At 36.9% G+C, this 22,149-nt stretch overlaps 1 pseudogene; it reads left to right on the top strand.

Annotated features, from left to right (window-relative positions):
* Positions 1 to 5,083: 5,083 nt before the first annotated feature.
* Positions 5,084 to 18,313, top strand: LOC149821360 (laccase-17-like; annotated as a pseudogene).
* Positions 18,314 to 22,149: the final 3,836 nt, after the last annotated feature.

Here is a 22,149-nt window from a genome sequence, read left to right as displayed (position 1 = left end):
CAGAACATCTTACAAGTGTTTGGCCTGATGGTTAAATCTGCTTTCATCTACGAGCACTCCATGTGGGTGACTCATTGGGGTCTGAGTATCTTGGTACTTGAGTATTTTTTTTATTCTAATATTGGCTCCTCTGGTGCTTAATACAGATAAGATTGCAGAATGTCACGAGATTGTGTGTTACCACCACCATGTTTCACCTCTTCATAATTCACCATCGCAACTCTCTTGTCATCTCTGCATATGATAACCTAGTTGGTTATTTCACATGGTATCAAAGCCTATTTTGATTGCTCATTGAGAAGACGCGGTTACAAGTTTCTATCGTGATCATTGATGGCGGAACACAATGGAACCAATAGTGCTACAAGTAGCACTTCTATAGCTCAACGATGTCTTCCAACTCGGATCCAGCGAGCCCATACTAACTACATCATTCGGATAATCCAGGTTCAATCCTGATCACACAACTGCTTGACGGAGATAATTACCCCACTTGGAGCAGGGCAATGACAATGGCGCTGAGTGCGAAGAAACAAATCAGCTTCATAGACGATACAATACCTAAACCAGATTCTTCATTATCTGAGTCTCTGTTGTGGATACGGTGCAATCATATGATTCTTTCCTGGATTTTAAATTCTATTTCAAGAGACTTTGCCAATAGCGTAATTTATGCTACCTCTGCTAAAGAAGTTTGGGATGATCTTAGAGAGAGACTTACTCAGATTGTTGCCCCTAAAATATATCAAATCCAATCTGCCATTATGAAACATCAACAAGAATCTCTTTCAGTAGCATCATACTTTACTAAACTTAAAGGATACTGAGATGAACTATCCTCATATTCTTCCATGCCGACTTGCACATATGGGGCTGCTAAAATCATGATTGATCAACTTCATAGAGAACGTGTTATTCAGTTCTTAATGGGTGTGAATGATTCGTTCAACACTATAAGAGGTAAAATCTTATTAATGGAGCCATTACCTTCTATTGCAAAGGCTTATTCTTTAGTGCTTCAAGAGGAGAAACAAAGAGAAGCTAGACACAGTCCGATTCAATCCATGGATAAAATTGCATGTACTGTTAATTCAGGATATGCAAATAGGCTTGCTACAAATACCTTTCAAAAAACTGGAAATCGGAATTTGAAGGGAAACCAGAAAGGCAGACCCATGTGCTCTCATTGCAACAAAGTTGGACATGCGAAAGACAAGTGCTTTATTCTTCATGGGTTCCCGCCAGATCATAAGCTTCATAATGCAAATCAAAGGATTACAGAAGCTGCAAATTCAATTTCACGCAACCATAGTGGAATTGGTGTAGAAGAAAAGGCTCACGATGGTGATATAGTTGCTGGTTCAAGCTCAACAGGTCCTTCATTCACCTTAGAAGAATATCATCAGCTTATGTCTCTTCTTCGTCAGAATGTTTCATCAACAAACCTTGCAGGTCTGTCAGACTCCAACTATACCTTGTCTACAAGTAACTGGGTTATGGATTCTGGAGTAAGTGATCATATGGTTGCTTCTTCAACATTCATGACATAATCATCCCAGAATTCCTCAGTTCCTCCAATAAAACTGCCAAATGGTAGTTTCACTCTAGTCTCTCATATTGGCTCTGTCATTCTAAATTCTAATTTAAATATTTATGATGTATTATGTATTCCCTCATTGAGATTCAATTTACTCTCAGTTAGTAAACTGACAAAACAATTAAATTGTTCAGTGACATTTTTTTTGAACTATTGTCTTATTCATGACCTACAATCGAGGATGACGATTGGAGCGGGCGAGAAAAATGATGAATTGTACTACTTCAATCACTTTTTACCTATTTCATCAGCCTTATCATCACAACAATCAATCATACATCTCTGGCATTGGCATCTTGGACATCAATCTCCTTCTCGTATGAAACTTTTTAATAATTATGATTCTAGTATTCAGATGAATAATTTATGTCATTGTGAAATTTGCCCTAGAGCAAAACAGTCAAGACTGACTTTCTCTCTGAGTAAAATTGCTACAAAAAAACTTTTTAATTTAATTCATTGTGATATTTGGGGACCTTATTCGCAACCCTCTTTGAATGGTGCCCACTATTTTTTAAGCATTGTTGATGATTTTACTAGATGCACCTGGATATATTTAATGAGGCATAAATCTGAAACCCAAGGTTTATTAAAGTCTTACTTCTCCTTGATTGACACTCAATATAAAGGCTCAATCAAAACCATTCGAACAGATAATGGGTCTGAATTTTTTTAAATGAAATGCAAGATTTTCTCTCATCTCGTGGAGTTGTTCATCAGCATTCTTGTGTTGCAACTCCTCAAAAAAATGGTGTGGTTGAACGAAAGCATCAGCACCTCCTTGAGGCAGCTTGGACTCTGGGTTTTCAAGGTAATCTCCCTCTAAAATTTTGGGGTGAATGTATCCTAACAACCACTTATCTTATCAATCACACCCCTACCTCAAAACTGGGAGGCAAAACTCCTTTTGAGAAACTTTTTAAAAAAAATTGAGTTATACGCACCTCAAGGTGTTTGGATGCTTGTGTTATGCCATTAACACTAGTGAATTCAAGACCAAATTTGATGCTCGCGCTTCAAAGTGTGTTTTCCTTGGTTATGCTCATGGTAAAAAAGCGTATAGAGTTTTTTATCTGAAAAAAATACATTGTTTTTTAGTCGAGATGTTATTTTTCAAGAACAAATTTTTCCTTTCCTTATGAGTAAAGAGACACTGTCCGAACCAGTGTTGCCTATGCCTCTTGGGGACCACCATGTTTCACCTCTTCATAATTCACCATCGCAACTCTCTTGTTATCATATGCAGAGATGACAAGAGAGTTGCGATCAAAAAGTTCTTCGTTTGTATTCTCAACACTCAATATATACAGTCTGAAGATTACAAGATAAGCAACTCAGAAAAGTAAAGTTACAGAGACCAAAAATACAACAACTGAAAAAGATCTGTCTAAGATATTCGGTTGAGGATGATAGAGCCTTCCAGAAATAACTGCGATCCTGAAATCACGATGACAGTTGTGATCCATCCGAATTTTATGGGTAACGATTTACACGGTGAGTGGAGGAGAGATGATCACGATTTGTTCTCATGTAACGATTTACCCTGTATGATTTACTCTTTACACCACCTCCTTATATAACAATTTGCATATTTTCCCTCTACGATTTACACTTTACATCACCTCTTCATGTAACGATTTACTCTTTACACCTTATGCGCTTAGATCTTAACACTCTCCCTCAATTTAGAGCATGAAGATCACGAATGCTGAGATTGGAAACCAGCTTCGCGAAGAGATCATGTCCAAGAGGCTTAGTAAATAAATCAACTAACTGTTTGGATGTGTGTACATAAGCAGTGCAAATGAGCCCTTGACACAATTTTTCATGCACGATATGGCAATCTATATCAATGTGCTTTGTGCATTCATGAAAAATGGGGTTGGCAGCAATGTGCAAGGCAACTTGATTGTCGCAGTATAGCATTGCTGGTGGTACATGAGATACCCTTAATGATAAGAGAAGAAGACGAATCCAAGTGACTTCACACACAACATTAGTCATGGCTCTATATTCGACCTCGGCTGAGGATCTGGACACAATAGGTTGCTTCTTGGTCTTCCAAGACACCAGTGTAGAACCCAAAAGAATACAATAGCTAGTCACCGAACATCTAGTTTTCGGACAAGCAGCCCAATCAGAGTCACAATAAGCTTGAATATGAAGATGAGACGAAGAAGACAAAAACAATTCTTCATCGGGATGACACTTCAAGTATCTGACAACACGAAGTGCTGCACCCATGTGAGGTTGTCATGGAGCATGCATGAACCAACTTAAGATATGTACTGAAAACAAAATATCTGATCGAGTTATAGTCAAATGGATAAGACGCCCAACGAGACGTCGATAGATGGTTGGATCATGCAATAGTTTTCCCTTGGTACTTGTGAGATGTTGTCTTTGCTCCATAGGGAAATTAACAGGTTTAGCTCCCAATAAGCTTGTTTCATCAAGTAGATCTAGAGCATATTTCCTTTGAGAGAGGAATATACCCTCTTTTGCACGAGCCACCTCGATGCCCAAAAAATATTTCAAGTTACCCATATCCTTCATATGAAACTGATTATGTAGATATTTCTTGACAGTTTGAATGACAGGCTCCTTGTTTTCAACAAGAATGAGATCATCTACATATACAAGTAATACAACGAAGACATCATCCTGTTGAAAAGTAAATAGAGAATAGTCCGTCAGAGATTGATGAAAACCAAAGTCGAGGAGTGCATAGGAGAATTTTGCAAACCAATTTTTGGGTGCTTGTTTAAGCCCATACAAGGACGTGAAGTTTGCACACTTGATGCTCCCCTTGTCGTGCAAATCCAGGAGGTATAGACATATAAATATCTTCTTTCAAATCTCCATGAAGGAAGGCATTATGAACATCCATTTGTTGTAAAATCCAATTTTGTGTGGACGCCACAGTGAGAAGGCATCGAATGGTAGTCATTTTCGTCACAGGAGCAAATATTTCATGATAATCTAGACCCTCTTGTTGAGAATATCCTTTAGCGACCAACCGAGCCTTGTAGCATTTGATAGATCCATCAGATTTATATTTAATCTTATAAATCTACTTGCTCCCAATGGATTTGATTTTTGGTGGTAATTTGGTGATAGTCCAAGTACAATTTGCTTTAAGGGCCTGAATTTCAGCAGCCATTGTCTTTCTCCAACAAAAATGTTTCATAACTTGGGTGAAGGTTATGGGTTCAACATCATTGGATATGTTAGCAAGAAAAGCTTTATGAAAGGGAGGAAATTTATCAAAGGAAACAAAATTGAACAAAGGAAAACGGGTACCTCCAATCGATTTTGATGATGGTTGAGGAGAGGAATGAATTGATGCACAATAAAAATCCTTCAATTGAGTAGATGGTTGATGTTCTCTAGTAGATCGTCGTAAATAGGATGTTAAAACTGGTTCAAAAGAGGGTATGGAGGTGGAAACTAGATCTGGAGAAGATTCACTAGTTTGAGATTGACATGGAGATAACTGAGTTTCTTCTAGATGTGAAGTATCAGAATGACAAGTTTCATGTGATGGTGAATTATGAAGAGGTGAAACATGGAGGTCCCCAAGAGGCACAGGCAGCACTGGTTCGGATAGTGTCTCTTTACTCATATGGAAAGGAAAAATTTATTCTTGAAAAAAACATCTCGACTAAAAAACAATGTATTTTTTTCCAGATCAAAAACTCTATACGCTTTTTTACCATGAGCATAACCAAGGAAAACACACTTTGAGGCTCGAGCATCAAATTTGGTCTTGAAGTCACTAGTGTTAATGGAATAACACAAGCATCCAAACACCTTGAGGTGCGTATAACTTGGTTTTTTTTCAAAAAGTTTTTTAAAAGGAGTTTTGCCTCCCAGTTTTGAGGTAGGGGTGCGATTGATAAGATAAGTGGTTGTTAGAATATATACATTCACCCCAAAATTTTAGAGGGAGATTACCTTGAAAATGCAGATCCCGAGCTACCTCAAGGAGGTGATGATGTTTTCGTTCAACCACACCATTTTGTTGAAGAGTTGCAACACAAGAATGCTGATAAACAACTCCACGAGATGAGAGAAAATCTTGCATTTCATTTGCAAAATTCAGACCCATTATTTGTTCGGATGGTTTTGATTGAGCCTTTATATTGAGTGTCAATCAAGGAGAAGTAAGACTTTAATAAACCCTTGGTTTCAGATTTATGCATCATTAAATATATCCAGGTGCATCTAGTAAAATCATCAACAATGCTTAAAAAATAGTGGGCACCATTCAAAGAGGGTTGGGAATAAGGTCCCCAAATATCACAATGAATTAAATCAAAAGTTTTTTTTGTAGCAATTTCACTCAGAGAGAAAGTCAGTCTTGACTGTTTTGCTCTAGGGGAAATTTCATAATGACATAAATTATTCATCTGAATACTAGAATCATAATTATTAAAAAGTTTCATACGAGAAGGAGATGGATGTCCGAGACGCCATTGCCAGAGATGTATGATTGATTGTTGTGATGATAAGGCTGATGAAATAGGTGGAAAGTGATTGAAGTAGTACAATCCATCATTTTCCTCACTCGCTCCAATCGTCATCCTCGATTGTAGGTCCTGAATAAGACAGTAGTTCAGAAAAAATGTCACTGAACAATTTAATTGTTTAGTCAGTTTACTAACTGAGAGTAAATTGAATTTAAAGGAGGGAATACACAATACATCATGAATATTTGAATTGGAATTTAGAATGACGGAGCCAATATGAGAGACTGGAATGAAACTACCATTTGGCAGTTTTACTGGAGGAACTGAGGATTTCTGGGATGATTGTGTCATGAATGTTAGAGAAGCAACCATATGATCACTTGCATCAGAATCTATAACCCAGTTACCTGTAGACAAGGTATAGTTGGAGTCTGACAGACCTGCAATTTGTTGATGGAACATTTTGATGAAGAAGAGACATAAGCTGATGATATTCTTCTAAGGTGAATAAAGGACCTGTTAAGCTTGAATCAACAACCATATCACCATCGTGAGCCTTTCCTTATACACCAATTCCACTATGGCCGCATGAAATTGAATTTGCAGCTCTTGTATTCTTTTGATTTGCATTATGAAGCTTATGACCTAGCGGGAACCCATGAAGAATAAAGCACTTGTCTTTCACATGTCTGATTTTGTTGCAATGAGAGCACATGCGTCTGCCTTTTTGGTTTCTCTTCAAATTTTGATTTTTAGTTTTTTGAAAGGTATTTGTAGCCAGCCTATTTGCATATCCTGAATTGACAGTACATGCAGTCCTATCCATGGATTGAATCAGACTGTGTCTAGCTTATCTTTGTTTCTCCTCTTGAAGCACTAAAGAATAAGCTTTTGCAATAGAAGGTAATGGCTCCATTAATAAGATTTTACCTCTTACAGTGTTGAACGAATCATTCAGACCCATTAAAAACTGAATAACACGTTCTCTATGAAGTTGATCATTCATGATTCTAGCAACCCCTCATATGCAAGTCGGCATGGGAGAATATAAGGATAGTTCATTCGAGTATCCTTTAAGTTTAGTAAAGTATGATGCTATTGAAAGAGACTCTTGTTGATGTTTCATAATGGCAGATTGGATTTGATATATTCTAGGGGCAATATTATGAGTAAGTCTCTCTCTAAGATCATCCCAAACTTCTTTAGCAGAGGTAGCATAAATTACGCTATTGGCAAGGTCTCTTGAAATAGAATTTAAAATCCAGGAAAGAATCGTATGATTGCATCGTATCCACAACAGAGACTCAGATAATGAAGAATCTGGTTTAGGTATTGCACCGTTTATGAAGTCATTTTTTTTCTTCGCACTCAACGCCATTGTCATTGCCCTGCTCCAAGTGGGGTAATTATCTCCGTCGAACAGTTGTGTGACCAGGATTGAACCAGGACTATTTGAATGTTGTAGATAGTATGGGCTCGCTAGATCCGAGTTCAAAGACATCGTGGAGCTACCTGTAGAAGTGCTACTTGTAGCACTATTGGTTCCATTGTGTTCTGCCATCAATGATCACGATAGAAACCTGTAACCGAGTCTTCTCAATAAGCAATCAAAATAGGCTTTGATACCATGTGAAATAACCAACTAGGTTATCATATGCAGAGATGATAAGAGAGTTGCGATGAAAAAGTTCTTTTTTTGTATTCTCAACAATCAATATCTACAGTCTGATGATTACAAGCTAAGCAACTCTGAAAAGGAAAGTTACAGAGACCAAAAATACAACAAATGAAAAAGATACGTCTAAGATATTCGGTTGAGGATGATAGAGCCTTCCAGAAATAACTGCGATCCTAAAATCACGATGACAGTTGTGATCCATCCAAATTTTATGGGTAGCGATTTACACGGTGAGTGGAGGAGAGATGATCATGATTTGTTCTCATGTAACGATTTACCCTGTACACATTTACTCTGTACGGTTTACTCTTTACACCACCTCCTTATATAACGATTTACACATTTTCCTTGTACGATTTACACTTTACATCACCTCCTCATGTAACGATTTAGTCTTTACACCTTATGCGCTTAGATCTTAAAAAGTCGATTATCAAAGTTAATGGCAGATATCCTGACCCTAAGATCGTTGCAAGGGAGGGTTACTGAGTTGTTGTCACAGTGGTTAACTAGAACATGAGAACTAAAAATATGAGAACTAATGTGCAAACCACAATTTTGATGGATTTTTTGTTCTTTTCTCTTGAATCTAACTGTGTGGATGTCATCTACGTGTTTTGTTTTTGAAGAACCTGCTCTTTAATTTTTAGAAGGCTTTAAAATCAATGACTCATAATCTTCCTAAATATTCAGGCATTCAAAAATCACATTTTTTTCATTGAAACTACATGATCCAATGGTTGATTCCTAGCAAATTCACCATGCTGAAGCACATCCACATGGTTAGATTTGCAAAAAAAGTGTTAAAACAATATTTCTACTTTTCATATTCTAGTGACTTTCTCTCTCTCTATATATATACCCTTACTGCAATGAATTGAATGAGATAGTTGAATCGGTTGAGTTGCACTATCTAAACTGCTTTAGGACTGAATCTTACTGAGGGAATAATCAAGTTTCGTGTAAACCATAAAATATATATACATTTTGAAGATAAGAAAAAAAATGCTTGCATTTGAGTAATAAGACCCTTAAGTTATTATCCCTTTGTGTCCTTGGCGTCATTTCATATTTCACTTCACAAGGAACCGAACTCATTTTGCATTGTGCATATTTAGTAGATAAGCTAATTAAAATCTTTTTTAGGATAATTTTCATCTTGAATAATAAGTTTATTGGAATTCATCAAAATAATTGTTTTCACTCATTGAGCAGGCATGGTATTTGGCGGTCTTAGAGTGAATGGGCAGATGGGCCTGCCTATATAGCACAATGCCCCATCCAAACAGAGCAGAGTTGTGTACAACTTTACCATCACAGGCCAAAGGGGGACACTCTTTTAGCACGCCCACGTCTCCTGGATCAGGGCTACGGTTTATGGTCCCATCATCATCCTCCCCAAGTGTGGTGTCCCTTACCCCTTACTCAAACCCCACAAGGAAGTTCTCCTACTGTTTGGTACTGATAGCTTCAACATATATGGGCTCATTTTCGACATAGGGTGTCACCCCCATTGTCATTGGGTAATAAACTTCATTTTAACACAGTGTCTCCTGCAGATTCCGCAACGGATCCCGCTTGTGCCCCGCGACCCGTGGTGAGTAAGTGACAGAAGCAATGCAAATCGGGTAAATACCCATGGTGAGTAAGTGATGCATGCGCATCACAGGTTATTTAATTTCTTGGATACAACACTTTTTTGTTTACACACTCACTTAGTTGTGGATATCTAGGACTACTTTGATGGAGTTTGGAGATCATGCTGAGCATGATTTTAATGTATGAAAATAGAAGTGTTCTTATTTTTGGAGTTCGGATTCCATGCTAATCATGGTAGTAGTTAGCGGGATATTAGAGTGTGTTTGCTGAAGGTACATATTTGACATTGTTTTAATATGAATGATTTGAATATAATGCAATGTTTGATGTGATTGTATCTATACTTGCATGAAGTTACTTTCAATTTGATTATGCCTTTCATGTGAAATTGTATCATGAAAACATGCTTCAAATGAATGTATCGTGTTATGAATGAGTTTGCACATGAAAATGAATGATAAGTTATCAATGCTTCAAACATACTTCAAATGAATAGTTTTGTTGTGTGTGTGTGTGATATATCAAATCATTACATCTACCACGAATGCATGATAAATTTGATATTTTATTCATCATAGCATTCTTATGATTCTCTTTTAACTGGTTAGGATAATATCCATTACATCATAGGACAAAATGGCTACAAACTATGAATGAATGTACCATAAAATAGTTGACAATAAGGTATCGCTTGAATATATGGATGGTGTTGACAGTTTTATTGAATTTGCAACGGCAAGTGTTAGTACAATGGATCTCACTGATCGGATCAGGTGCCCCTACATGTTGTGTAAGAACAATCGATTTATAGAACCTCATGGCGTTAGACATCACCTATACAAGAAGGGTTTTGTGAGTGATTATTAGAATTGAACGCTTCATGGTGAAGAATTTTGGAACAATTTTGATGCACGGGTGGATGTGGTGTATGATAATCCATATATAGATTTGATATTTGATGCCGCAGGACCAGAGGAGAAGGAAGAAGAATAAGAATATGAAAGTAAAACAAGTGATGATGAAACATTCTCGAGCTAGTGAAATACATCTTGTAATACATACATCTATTTGATGTAAATGATTTGAATGTATTGAAATGTATTGCAATGACTTGAATGATTTGAAGGTATTGCAATATTTGAATGTATTGCATGAAGTTATTTTCGATTTGAATATGTATCTTTGATAGATATAGAGTTATGATTTGAATATATTACAAAATTTGATTGTCTTGCATGGAGTTATTTTTAATTTGATTATGTATCCATAAAGATATAGAGTTGTGTAACTGATCCAATTGTATTGCAAGGTAAAGATAAGTTATCCATGATTAGCAAGTGATGTCATATCTTATGTTTTAATGTATTGCAATATTTGATGTGAATGATTTGAATGTATTAAAATGTATTGCAATGATTTGAAGGTATTGCAATGTTTGAATGTATTGCATGAAGTTGTTTTTTATTTGATTATGTATCTTTGATAAGTATAAAGTTATGATTTGAATGTATTGTAACATGTTTTAATGATTTGAATGTATTGCAATATTTGAATGTCTTGCATGAAGTTATTTTCGATTTGATTATGTATCCATGAAGATATAGAGTTGTGTAACCGATCCAATTGTATTGCAAGTTAAGGATAAGTTATCCATGATTAACAAGTGATGTCATATCGTATGTTTTAATGTATTGCAATATTTGATGTGAATGATTTGAATGTATTGAAATATATTACAATGATTTGAAGGTATTACAATGTTTGAATATATTGCATGATATTTTTTATTTGTTAGAATATGGTTCGTGGAGGTCACAGTCGTCGAACACCCAATGGTAGTCAGTCTCAACCTTCATCTTCATGGGCTGCTTCGATAGGTATATCATTTAACTAATTGTATACTTGATTAGTTTAAATACGCATAGTGTGAATTTCTAACTAATTTTTCTATAGATGATGTTTTGCCTGCACATGATCCACCTATACCAGTTATTCATACAAGTCACGAGACAATGCTGGATGCAGAGTCTTCTCAGTCTGACACACGATAACTCATTCAAATAGTGTATATCGATAATTAATCATAAGTATTTCATTTTCACTTATCTTATACTTATCTTATACTTATCTTATAAATATTATATATCGATAGTTAATGTGTACCAATTCATGTGCAGCACGAGGTTCGAGTCAGAAGAAGTAATACGAGAGATTAGGCAGTCACTAGTTCAACATCTACCAGGACCGATCACTCAATGGAAAGAGTACCCGAAGGAGGTGTTGGATAGATTGTGGTCCTCATTCATGGTATGCAATCATTTCTCATAGTTAATGTGTTTCATATTTAATTTTTTATTATAGTCATGTCTACTAATTTTCTAAAATTATTTATAGGCTTCGAATTACTTCGCGACTACGGTAGAGAAGCAGGGCATGAGGAAGGTGTGGCAGAAGGTGGCTGCCAGTCGATTTGCAGACATGCTGCACAATATGAAGACTGCAACAAGAAAAACATCTGGTGAGATAGATGATACATTGCAGTAAAGGGGCCATGACCCTCCTACTATCAGGTCAGATTTTTGGGATGCAATATGCGACAAGTGGGCAGGGCATGAATTTTGAAACCGCTCAGCGAAGGCTACACAAAACCGAGCGATGATGCCCGATGCCCATCTACACACAGGTGGATCAAGAACTTTTGGGAGTCACCTGAAGAAAATGGTAACTCATCAATATATATATTGTTAAATTTATAAGTATTGTTGCATACCTATTAAATAAATTTTTTATCATTTAACTTTACAAGAAGCAGAAAAAGGAGGCATTGTGCCATACAAGGATGTGTTTATTGAAACACATAAACGTAAGACTATGGAAGAGTTCGTATCAGAGAAGGTGAGAACGACAACGGTATATATTTATTGTATTAATAAATATTATAATATACAAGTTATTATAAACATTGTAATTCTTAATTATTAATCCACACTGTAATCATTACTTTGTAGGAGTCATACAAGCAACAAATGATAGAGCGATATGGTGATGACTCCACTCAGCATCCGCCTTTTGATCCTGCAGCATGGGTGACTGCAGCAGATGAACCAAAAAAGGCTCGTGTGTTCGGGTTTGGGAGCAATATGAACACCTCACCAGTCGTTGCCTCCTCCAGTCATGGATCTTAGAGTTCTCCTGTCAGCATCAGCTCCAAGCATCCGACTGACCCGCCTAATTCTTGAGATAGTGTTCGCCAGCTTGTTAAGGACACAATGCGTGACTATTTACATGAAACAATTTCCGACGTTGTCTGTAATGAGTTGTGCAACTTTTTTCGGGACAGGGGAACTTCGTCTGCAGGTGCCTATAAGATATGAAAGTTTCACGTCATTAGATTTCAAGCTAGTATATGCATGATTTCATCACATATGGGCATGATTTCATCACTATGAAAGTTTTTGACTGTCTTATAGCACATATATGCATGATTTCATCACTATTAAAGTTTTTCACTACATTAGAACACATATAAGCATGATTTCATCACTATAAAAGTTTTTTCACTACCTTAGAACACATATATGCATGATTGAATCACTATTAGAGTTTTTTGACAACCTTAGAACACATATTTGCATGATTGAATCATTATGATTTTTTTTCTGTCAGCCTTAGAACACATCTGAATTCTGTTAATATCCTTCACTTTATTGCCAGCTATACTATGTATAATTCACTCATGTTACTTTGATTGCCTTAGCTTAGATGCATTGCATATAATTTATTTTATTATATTTTGTTTATCAATACTAACCTTTTTTTTCTCTTGTAGGATGTTTGAGATAATCAGCGTAGAGAAGCTGAAGAGGCAGATCAAGACAATGAAGAAGATGACACACAGAATCTTGGCAATGATTAGATTCATGTGTTGAATTTACTTAATATTTATATTTTAAATATTTTTTTTTTATTTTTTGTGACGGATTAGCGGCGAATTTTATCCATCGCTAATTAGCATTGGCCTTCAATTTAGCGACGGATTAGGGACAGATATTTGACCATCGCAAAACTAAATCGACTGATGTTGTACGACAGATTTTAATCCATCGTAATTTTGCCGCTATAATAGCGACAAAATTAGCGACGAATTAATATCTATCGCAAACCAAAATATTTGTAGATTAACGATGGCCTTGCAATGAATCATAACATTCACTAATTCATAGCAATTCAGTGACAGAAGTAGCGATAGATATGTTTCGTCGCTAATTAGCGACTAAAAATTTGTGATGAAAGTTAGCTGTCGCTAAACTCTACAGTAACGGATTAGCGACAGATTGCAGTCATCGCTAATCCACAGATTTCTTGTAGTGCCTACTCTTTAATTTTTTGAAGGCTTTAAAATCAATAACTCATAATATTCTTAAATATTCAGGCATTCAAAAAATACATTTTTTTTATCAAAAATGCATGATCCAATGGTTGATTCCTAGCAAATTCCCTATGATAAAGCACATCCATATGGTTGGATTTGCAAAAAAAGTGTTGAAACAATATTTCTACTTTTCATATTCTAGTGACTTTCTCTCTATATATATATATACCCTTGAATCGGTTGAGTTGCACTATCTTAATTGCTTTAGGACTGAATCTTACCGAGGGAATAATCCAGTTTCGTGTAAACCAATATATATATATATATATATATATATATATATATATATATATATATATATATATATATATATATATATATATATATATATATATATATATATATATACATTTGAAGATAAGAAAAAAATGGTTGCATTTGGATAATAAGACCCTTAAGTTATTATCCCTTTATGTGTCCTTGGCGCCATTTCATAATTCACTTCACAAGGAACCGAACTCATTTTACCTAGTGCATATTTAGCTGATAAGCTAATTAAAATCTTTTTTAGGATAATTTTCATCTTGAATAATAAGTTTATTGGGATTCATCAAAATAATTGTTTTCACTCATTGAGCAGGCATGGAATTCGGCAGCTTCAGAGTGAATGGGCAGATGGGCCTGCCTATATAGCACAGTGCCCCATCCAAACAGGGCAGAGCTGTGTACAACTTTACCATCACAGGCCAAAGGGGGACATTCTTTTGGCACGCCCACGTCTCCTGGTTCAGGGCTACGGTTTATGGTCCCATCATCATCCTCCCCAAGCGTGGTGTCCCTTACCCCTTCCTCAAACCCCTCAAGGAAGTCCCCGTACTGTTTGGTGCTGATAGCTTCAACATATATGGTTCTTTGCTTTAAATATTTAATACAGTTTATTTTGTCTGCATTTAGCTTGTTGGGTTAGGGTGGTCATTGCTGTGTTCATCTTGTTGGCAGAAAGCCTGACCCAGGTCATGGAGAGATTCAGCCTAGGCCCACCCTCAATATAGTCTCAGGTCCATAATTATCAGGAAGCAAAATGGATAGCAGAAGCAGGGAGATAACATGATCCATTTTGGAAGCGTGTGAGAAGCCAAAAAGAAAACAAAAAGGGCACGTTTGAAAGCGAAAAATATGTAGAAAAAGTGACACAAAATGAAAAATCCTTATGGATTTTCCCAGTGACGCTGCATGATACAGAGCCGCTGCCGCCGCTGACAGCCACCCATCTGAACATTTATCAAGATGGAGACCACAACCATCTCGAGAAATGCTAAGATGGGTGGTTGGCAACAGCGCTGCATATAATGTGAACACTTTTTAGAATGCCCTTTGCTTTCGGTTCTAATACCTTAAACAAAAACCTGCATCTTCAGTTTCCTGTAAAACACTGTTTTATTCTTGAAGCAATAAGCATCTGGCATCCTGCTCTACAATTACATTATCACTAGAATTCTATGTGGGTTGGACTCGGATCAGTCTTAATTTTTTTCCCTTTTATATTAAAAAAATATGAATTTGGTTTGGCTTAAAACCCAACCCGACCCTATATTTTATATAAAATATAACAATAGATTTGAATTAGGTCGTAATCTACCAAATCCATATACTACATTTTATATAATAGATGGGTTTGGATATTCATTCAATCCAAACCTCTCTCTCTATATATAATTTATTTATCTATTTATATTTATATAGCCGAACCCCGTACCCATATTTTTTGAATTTTCCACTCTCGAAGCTCACACCCACACCCATGTGACATACATACCAACCTTTTTTTAGCAGAAATTGCACGCAAACTGTGTCATACCTCTTTCAAATTTGGTAAATGTTTATCCTGTCTTATCAGCTCCAATTCACATGGATACCTTTTTTGAAGGAACCAATTCACATGGATACGGCTGTGGGTATTTTCATGAACTTTTCGGTATGATCAGTATATTAAAAAGGTATGAGCGGGGGGGGGGGGGGGAGGGCAAAATGGAGTGCCCATGTGACCTACATCAGCTCTGTATTCATTGCTCTACTTATCTATGTACTACAGTGCACATGAATTCACTGGCCAACGATTTCTGCTTCTTTCAGATACGTTTAATATAAGGGTGAGCCCGGGCAATACCTATCTCCTCCTCATAATCAATGCTGCACTCAATGATGAGCTCTTCTTTAGCATTGCCAACCATACACTTACTGTTGTGGAATCCGATGCAGTGTATAATAAACCTTTCCAAACTGATATCCTACTCATAACTCCAGGACAGACCATGAATGTGCTCCTCCAAGCCAAGCCACATAGCCCCAATGCCACATTCCTTATGGCAGATAGACCATATATAACTGGTAGAGGAACCTTTGACAACTCTACCACAGTAGGACTTCTTCAGTACAAGACCAAGCATGACAAATCTAACAGTACCTCTTCTACCAAACCCATAATGCCTACTCTTCCTGCTCTGAATGACACCAATTTTGCTTCAAACTTTAGCAGAAAGTTCAGAAGCTTGGCAAACTCACAGTTTCCCGCGAACGGACCGTTGACAGGCGCTTCTTCTTCACTGTGGGACTTGGTAGCTCTCCTTGTCCCAAGAACCTAACTGTCAGGGACCAACCGGGACTAAGTTCTCAGCTTCTGTTAACAATATCTCATTTGCTCTCCCTACCACAGCACTTCTTCAAGCGCACTTCTTTAGCCAGTCTGCTGGAGTCTATACAACTGATTTTCCTAGAAAACCTCTTATACCTTTGAATTATACTGGGACCCTTACTAACAATACCAAGGTAATCAATGGTACCAAGGTCATGGTATTGAATTATAACACCAGTGTTGAGTTGGTGATGCAAGACACTAGCAATCTTGGGGCAGAGAGCCATCCTCTTCATCTTCATGGATACAATTTCTTTGTGGCGGGACAAGGGTTTGGGAACTATGATCCAAACATTGACCCTGCAAATTTCAATTTGGTTGATCCCATGGAGAGGAATACAGTTGGTGTTCCTAGTGGAGGTTGGGTTGCAGTTCAGTTTCTTGCAGATAATCCAAGTAAAATGATATTCCTCATCCTTGACTCATGGAAATTGAAAACGGTGCTCCAGTAGGGTCACTTACTTTTAGAATCCAAAAAAGTTATTTTCATTTTTCAGAGTACAACAACAACAACTATGCCTTCATCCCAAAACAATTGGGGTCGGCGATATGAACAAAAAAACAAAATCATTCTGGGTCTTCCACATGAATCCTTCTCCTCCAATCATTTCTATCCAATGCCATGTCCTCGGTGAGGTTCAAAGCATTCATATCATTTTCTATCATCTCCATCGATGTCTTCCTAGGCTTACCCTGACCTCTTTTAACTAATATATTTTCTCATTTCTCCATCCTTCTAATTGGATCATCATTAGGCCTTCGTCGAATATGTCCAAACCACCGTAAATGATTCTCTCTCATCTTATTTTCAATGGGTGCAACGCCTACCTTCTTACATATCTCCTCATTTCGAATCTTATCTTTTATTGTATTTTCATACATTCATCTATGCATACGCATCTCAGCTACACTCATTTTTTGAATGTGATGTCTCTTGGCAACCCAACATTCTGTACCATATAGTAAAGCGGGCCTAATAGTCATTCTATAAAACTTTTCCTTCAACCGCAATGGCATTCTACGATCACACAACACTCCAGTTGCACTTTTCCATTTCATCCACCCAACCTTTATCCTATGATTTACATCTCCATCAATTTCTCTATACTTTTGAATGACAGATCCCAAATATTTGAAATAATCATCCACCGGTATTTCTTGCTCACCAAGCTTCACTACACTCCCATCACTACTTCGTTGCTTACTAAACCGACATTCCATATATTCTATTTTACTCTTACTCAACTTAAAACCTCTTGCTTCCAATGTCTGTCTCCATAATTCTAACTTAGCATTAACCCCAACTCTAGACTCATCAATCAAAACTATAGTATCAACAAACAACATACACCACGACACATTTTTTTGAATTGATCTCATAAGCGCATCCATCACTATAGCAAACAGGAAATGGCTTAAAGCAGATCCTTGATGTAACCCAACCAATTTTCAGAGTAAAATTACTAAAATAACTTTTGTTATTTTTTGAAAATTGTGTTTAGATTTTGTCTCCTTAAAATAAATTATCTAATTTAAGTTTAAACTAAATGTATATTCTAAAAATGGAACCACTTTTGAGTGCATTTTAGCTGTTTCAATTTGTTGAATGCTGTTAACGCTGATATAAAGAGTTCCCAATTAGGTCATGTACAATTTACATCGACTGCTCTCAACTGACTCTATCTAGAACTCTACCTAGAATATCATTTCATAATTCTAAAATATGCAAACTTTTGAGGCATTTCTGACTTGTTTTGATCATGTGGAAACAGGAGTGTGGTTCATGCGTTGCCATTTTGAGGTACACTTAAGTTCGGGTCTGAGGATGGCCTAGGTAGTGTTGGATGGACCCCTACCCAATCAGAAGCTGCCTCCTCCTCCATTGGATCTGCCCAAGTGTTGATGTGGCTGCCACTTCTCAGCCGTCGTGTGGCCTTTTCTGTTCAGTTAATCTTGGCCTTGTTGCATTACTAATTTGTTGTCCTTTTCACTTTACTATCTTTTTTTATTACCATGATAAGAGCGCTTGAGCAATTTTCATGGATCAGCTAAATGTATGCACTTTTTTTTTTGAGATAATGGAATAAATCATATGTGGTTTGGAAAGCACTTCAAGAAAAAAAGTCATACGACTGAATATTGTGTAAATTACTAAGGGGTTGTTCTTTTGGGCTAGGTTCGACTAATGCTTTCTCTTTATATATATATATATATATATATATGAGAATTGATAAATAAGAACTAGAAATATGGGCATTTCCAACCTTTTTTTTTTGTAAATCCAACTATGTGGATGTGCTTGGCATGGTGAATTTGCTAGGAATCAGTTGTTGGATAGTGTATTTTGGATGGAAAAATGTGATTTTTGAATGCTTGATGTTGATTATGAGCCATTGATTTTAAAGTATTAAAAAAATCTCATTTATGCATCAAAATCGGATGATTAAAGAGCAGGTTCTTAAAAAACCAATCATGTAGATCACATCCTTAAATTCAAGAGAAAAGAACAAAAAATCTATGAAAATCTAGATACCGTCCTACAAAACATGATATTAGTTTTTGGTACTTTATTCAAAATTCTGACCCATACAAATGTGTTTAGCATGGTTGATTTACTAGAAATCAACACTTGAATAATGCATTTTAGATTAAAAAAATGGTATTTGGAGCCTAAAAAGTTTATAAAATTGTAAGCTGTTGATTTTTTGAAACCTTATAAAAACATACCCATGCATCATAATCAAATGCGCCAAAAAGTGATACCTGTAAAAAAACCATATAGATCACATCTTTGAAAAATCACCAAAAATCCAATAGCATGTTCACAGTGCACATTTTTTAGATTTCTATTATATATATATATATATATATATATATATATATATATATATATATAGAGAGAGAGAGAGAGAGAGAGAGAGAGAGAGAGAGAGAGAGGTAATAGAAAATGGAACACTTTGATTTTTTATGGCTTTGAGAATAATATTTGATCGATTACAAGAATAGCACGACTTATTTATTTGTCTAAGGCCTTGTTTGCTAACTAATTAAGAATTACAGAATTGAGACACCAGTAAACACCTTTGTCAGATCATCTGACAGCCGCTCAGGGTGCAATTGATTGGTTCTGAATTCTGATCTCACGTCTCGGGACAGTAATGAATCCATTTTTACAGGAAAGCTGTGTTTTTTGTGAGTCCCCCCCATATATTTTTCATTAACATGTTTGTTTCACCCTTTATGAAAGAGAGTGTTGGATCGTTTTTTCGAATCACGCAGTTTCACAATCAACATCATGACATAAAGCAGGAAATACAACAGTATTGAAATCATGATTGATAGTCGATCGAAACAAGAACAAGGAGCAAGCATGACGTTTTTCGCATAAAACCAAAACCCAGACAACAACATATGCACAAATAGATGCACGGAACACAATAAAAACAAGAAAAGCATGTTAATACTGTGTAAAAAGGCTAAGGCATACGAAAGCACTCCCCTTAGAGAAGATTTGTCCCCACATACAGTGCAAACAAGGTACGGCGTCCTTCCCGCAGGATACAATAGCCTCGACGATCAGAACGATGCACTCCGACGGATCGTCCTTCGAAAACAACCTCTACAAACCGATGTTACAGAAAAACCCCTTTCGGGATAACTCAGGAGAGAGAGAGAGAGAAAGCAACAGGGAAAGAAAAAACCGCAGAGCTTTTCTTCCTCAAGATTATGCATAAAGCACATGTTATGTTCTTTTTTTTTGTAACCCCAGCCCTAACCACGCTTTTATAACCCACGAACGGTTACAAAGCATGGAAGGAACCCGTTACGGAATCCTAGGAGACGTGACCCGTTAACAAAAATCGAAGAGTCGAGATCCGTTAATGGAATTCAAAGAGTCATAACGGGCATGGACTACGAGGAGTCATGACCCGTTATCATTTCTCATAACCCGTTAAAGAATCCAAATATCTACAGAAACTTTGAGCAAAAAGATACTTTGGTCTTGATTGAATATGACCCTAAAGGGCCAAGTACCCGAACCCAAACCCGAGCCCGAGCCCGGCCCGACTCGGCTCGGCATGGAATGGCACGACACGGTGGGCAGGCACGCGTGCGCGTGTGTGTGGTAGTCATCCCAACCTCTTGTTCTTAGGAACAAGTGTAAGAGTTTACATGTAGGTTATAAAGCCTACAAAGAACTCAAACACCATCAATATGGGACTATTCCACGTCATCAAAACCAATCTTTACCAAAACAACCCACGTTTCTTCTTTTGAATTCTCTCTCACCACCCTTCTTACACCTAATATTCTCCCACAAATTCAAAGAATGAAACAGGAGGATACCAAGATGCAAGATGAGACAATCTGCAACAGGACATATCATGCTTTCAGCAATGGTACCTTCCGGTTTGAACCACTACCTTAGTTGACTAACTTTACCCTTACAGGAACGAAGTGAACTAAAGTCTTGAACTTGAACTTTTGGTGTAAGAGTGTCCATTAGCAACAACACGATAAAGGTTCTGGTTGTAATCTTTAGGGGCGGCGCGTTAAAGGTCATGCGCCCGAATCCTGTTTCATGAGTGACTTCAGGAATAACCCAATTCCTTAAACTGCGGCCACACAGTCACACTCACATAGGTGGGCTTCTCCAGACATGCACTGCTAACATCTCTCCTAGAAGACTTTGAACTCATTCAGAGTTTTAACTCTTCCTTAACTAGCAGCTACAACATCTTTCCAGAGTAATCAGGGAAACAAACACATATACTTAGTATCTCATAAAAAAGGTGTTATCGAGTTCACCCTACAGCTTGTTATTACCACATTGAACCTACTTTGTGGGATCTCCACTCAGATAGGTTAGGTTGCTACTGTAGATGAACTAGTGATGGGTTTTAGTCTCATCCCCTCTCTGGATTTCAGGACTAATGACTTATCTAGTCCTTTTGCTAATGAATCAACTGTGTTCTCTTTGGATCCAACATAGTCCACAACAATCACTAACTGAGACACCAGTTCCCTTACAGATTTTATTCTGACTTAGATGTGTCTCCTCTGCTTTTGGTTATATTTTATGTTTTTAATCTTTGCAATTGTGGCCATATTGTCACAATGCACAGATATAGCAGGAATTGGTTTGCTCATTAAAAGAATTTCAAGTTCCTTTAACCATTCAACTTTCAATCATATGATATCTAAAGCACAGAGTTCAGCCTCAAAAGTAGACCGAGACAAGATGGTCTGCTTTACTGATCTCCAGGCGACTGCGCTGCCACCCAAGGTAAATACATACCCTGTCATGCCATAACTCCCAAAGTTCATAGCTATCCAGCTCACATCACTATATCCCTCAAGAACTGTAGGGAATCTCTTGTAATGCAAACTCATGAAAATAGTTCCTTTCAGGTATCTAAGTACCCTATCTAATGCCTTCCAATGAATGCGATTTGAACAACTTGTGTATCTACTTAATTTTGTCATAGAGAATGAAATATCCGGTCTCGTGTAATTTACAAGATACATCAAACTTCCAATAATCTGGGAATACCTTAATTGAGACACAAGAACACCAGTCGTATTCTTATGAAGAGGAATAGAAGGGTCATATGGAGTTGCTACAAATCTCCCTTGGTTATAGCCAAATTTCTCAAGTACTTTATCAACAAAGTGAGATTGCGAAATGACTATCCCTTCAGCTGAACGAGTCAGCTTTAAGCCTAAGATCACATTTAC

The sequence above is a fragment of the Nuphar pumila genome, chromosome 12 (assembly GCF_984573655.1).
Source record: "Nuphar pumila chromosome 12, dmNupPumi1.hap1.1, whole genome shotgun sequence".
NCBI lineage: Eukaryota > Viridiplantae > Streptophyta > Magnoliopsida > Nymphaeales > Nymphaeaceae > Nuphar > Nuphar pumila.
The sequence above is the reverse complement of the archived record's forward strand: the minus strand, read 5'-3'. Positions and strand labels throughout refer to the sequence as shown.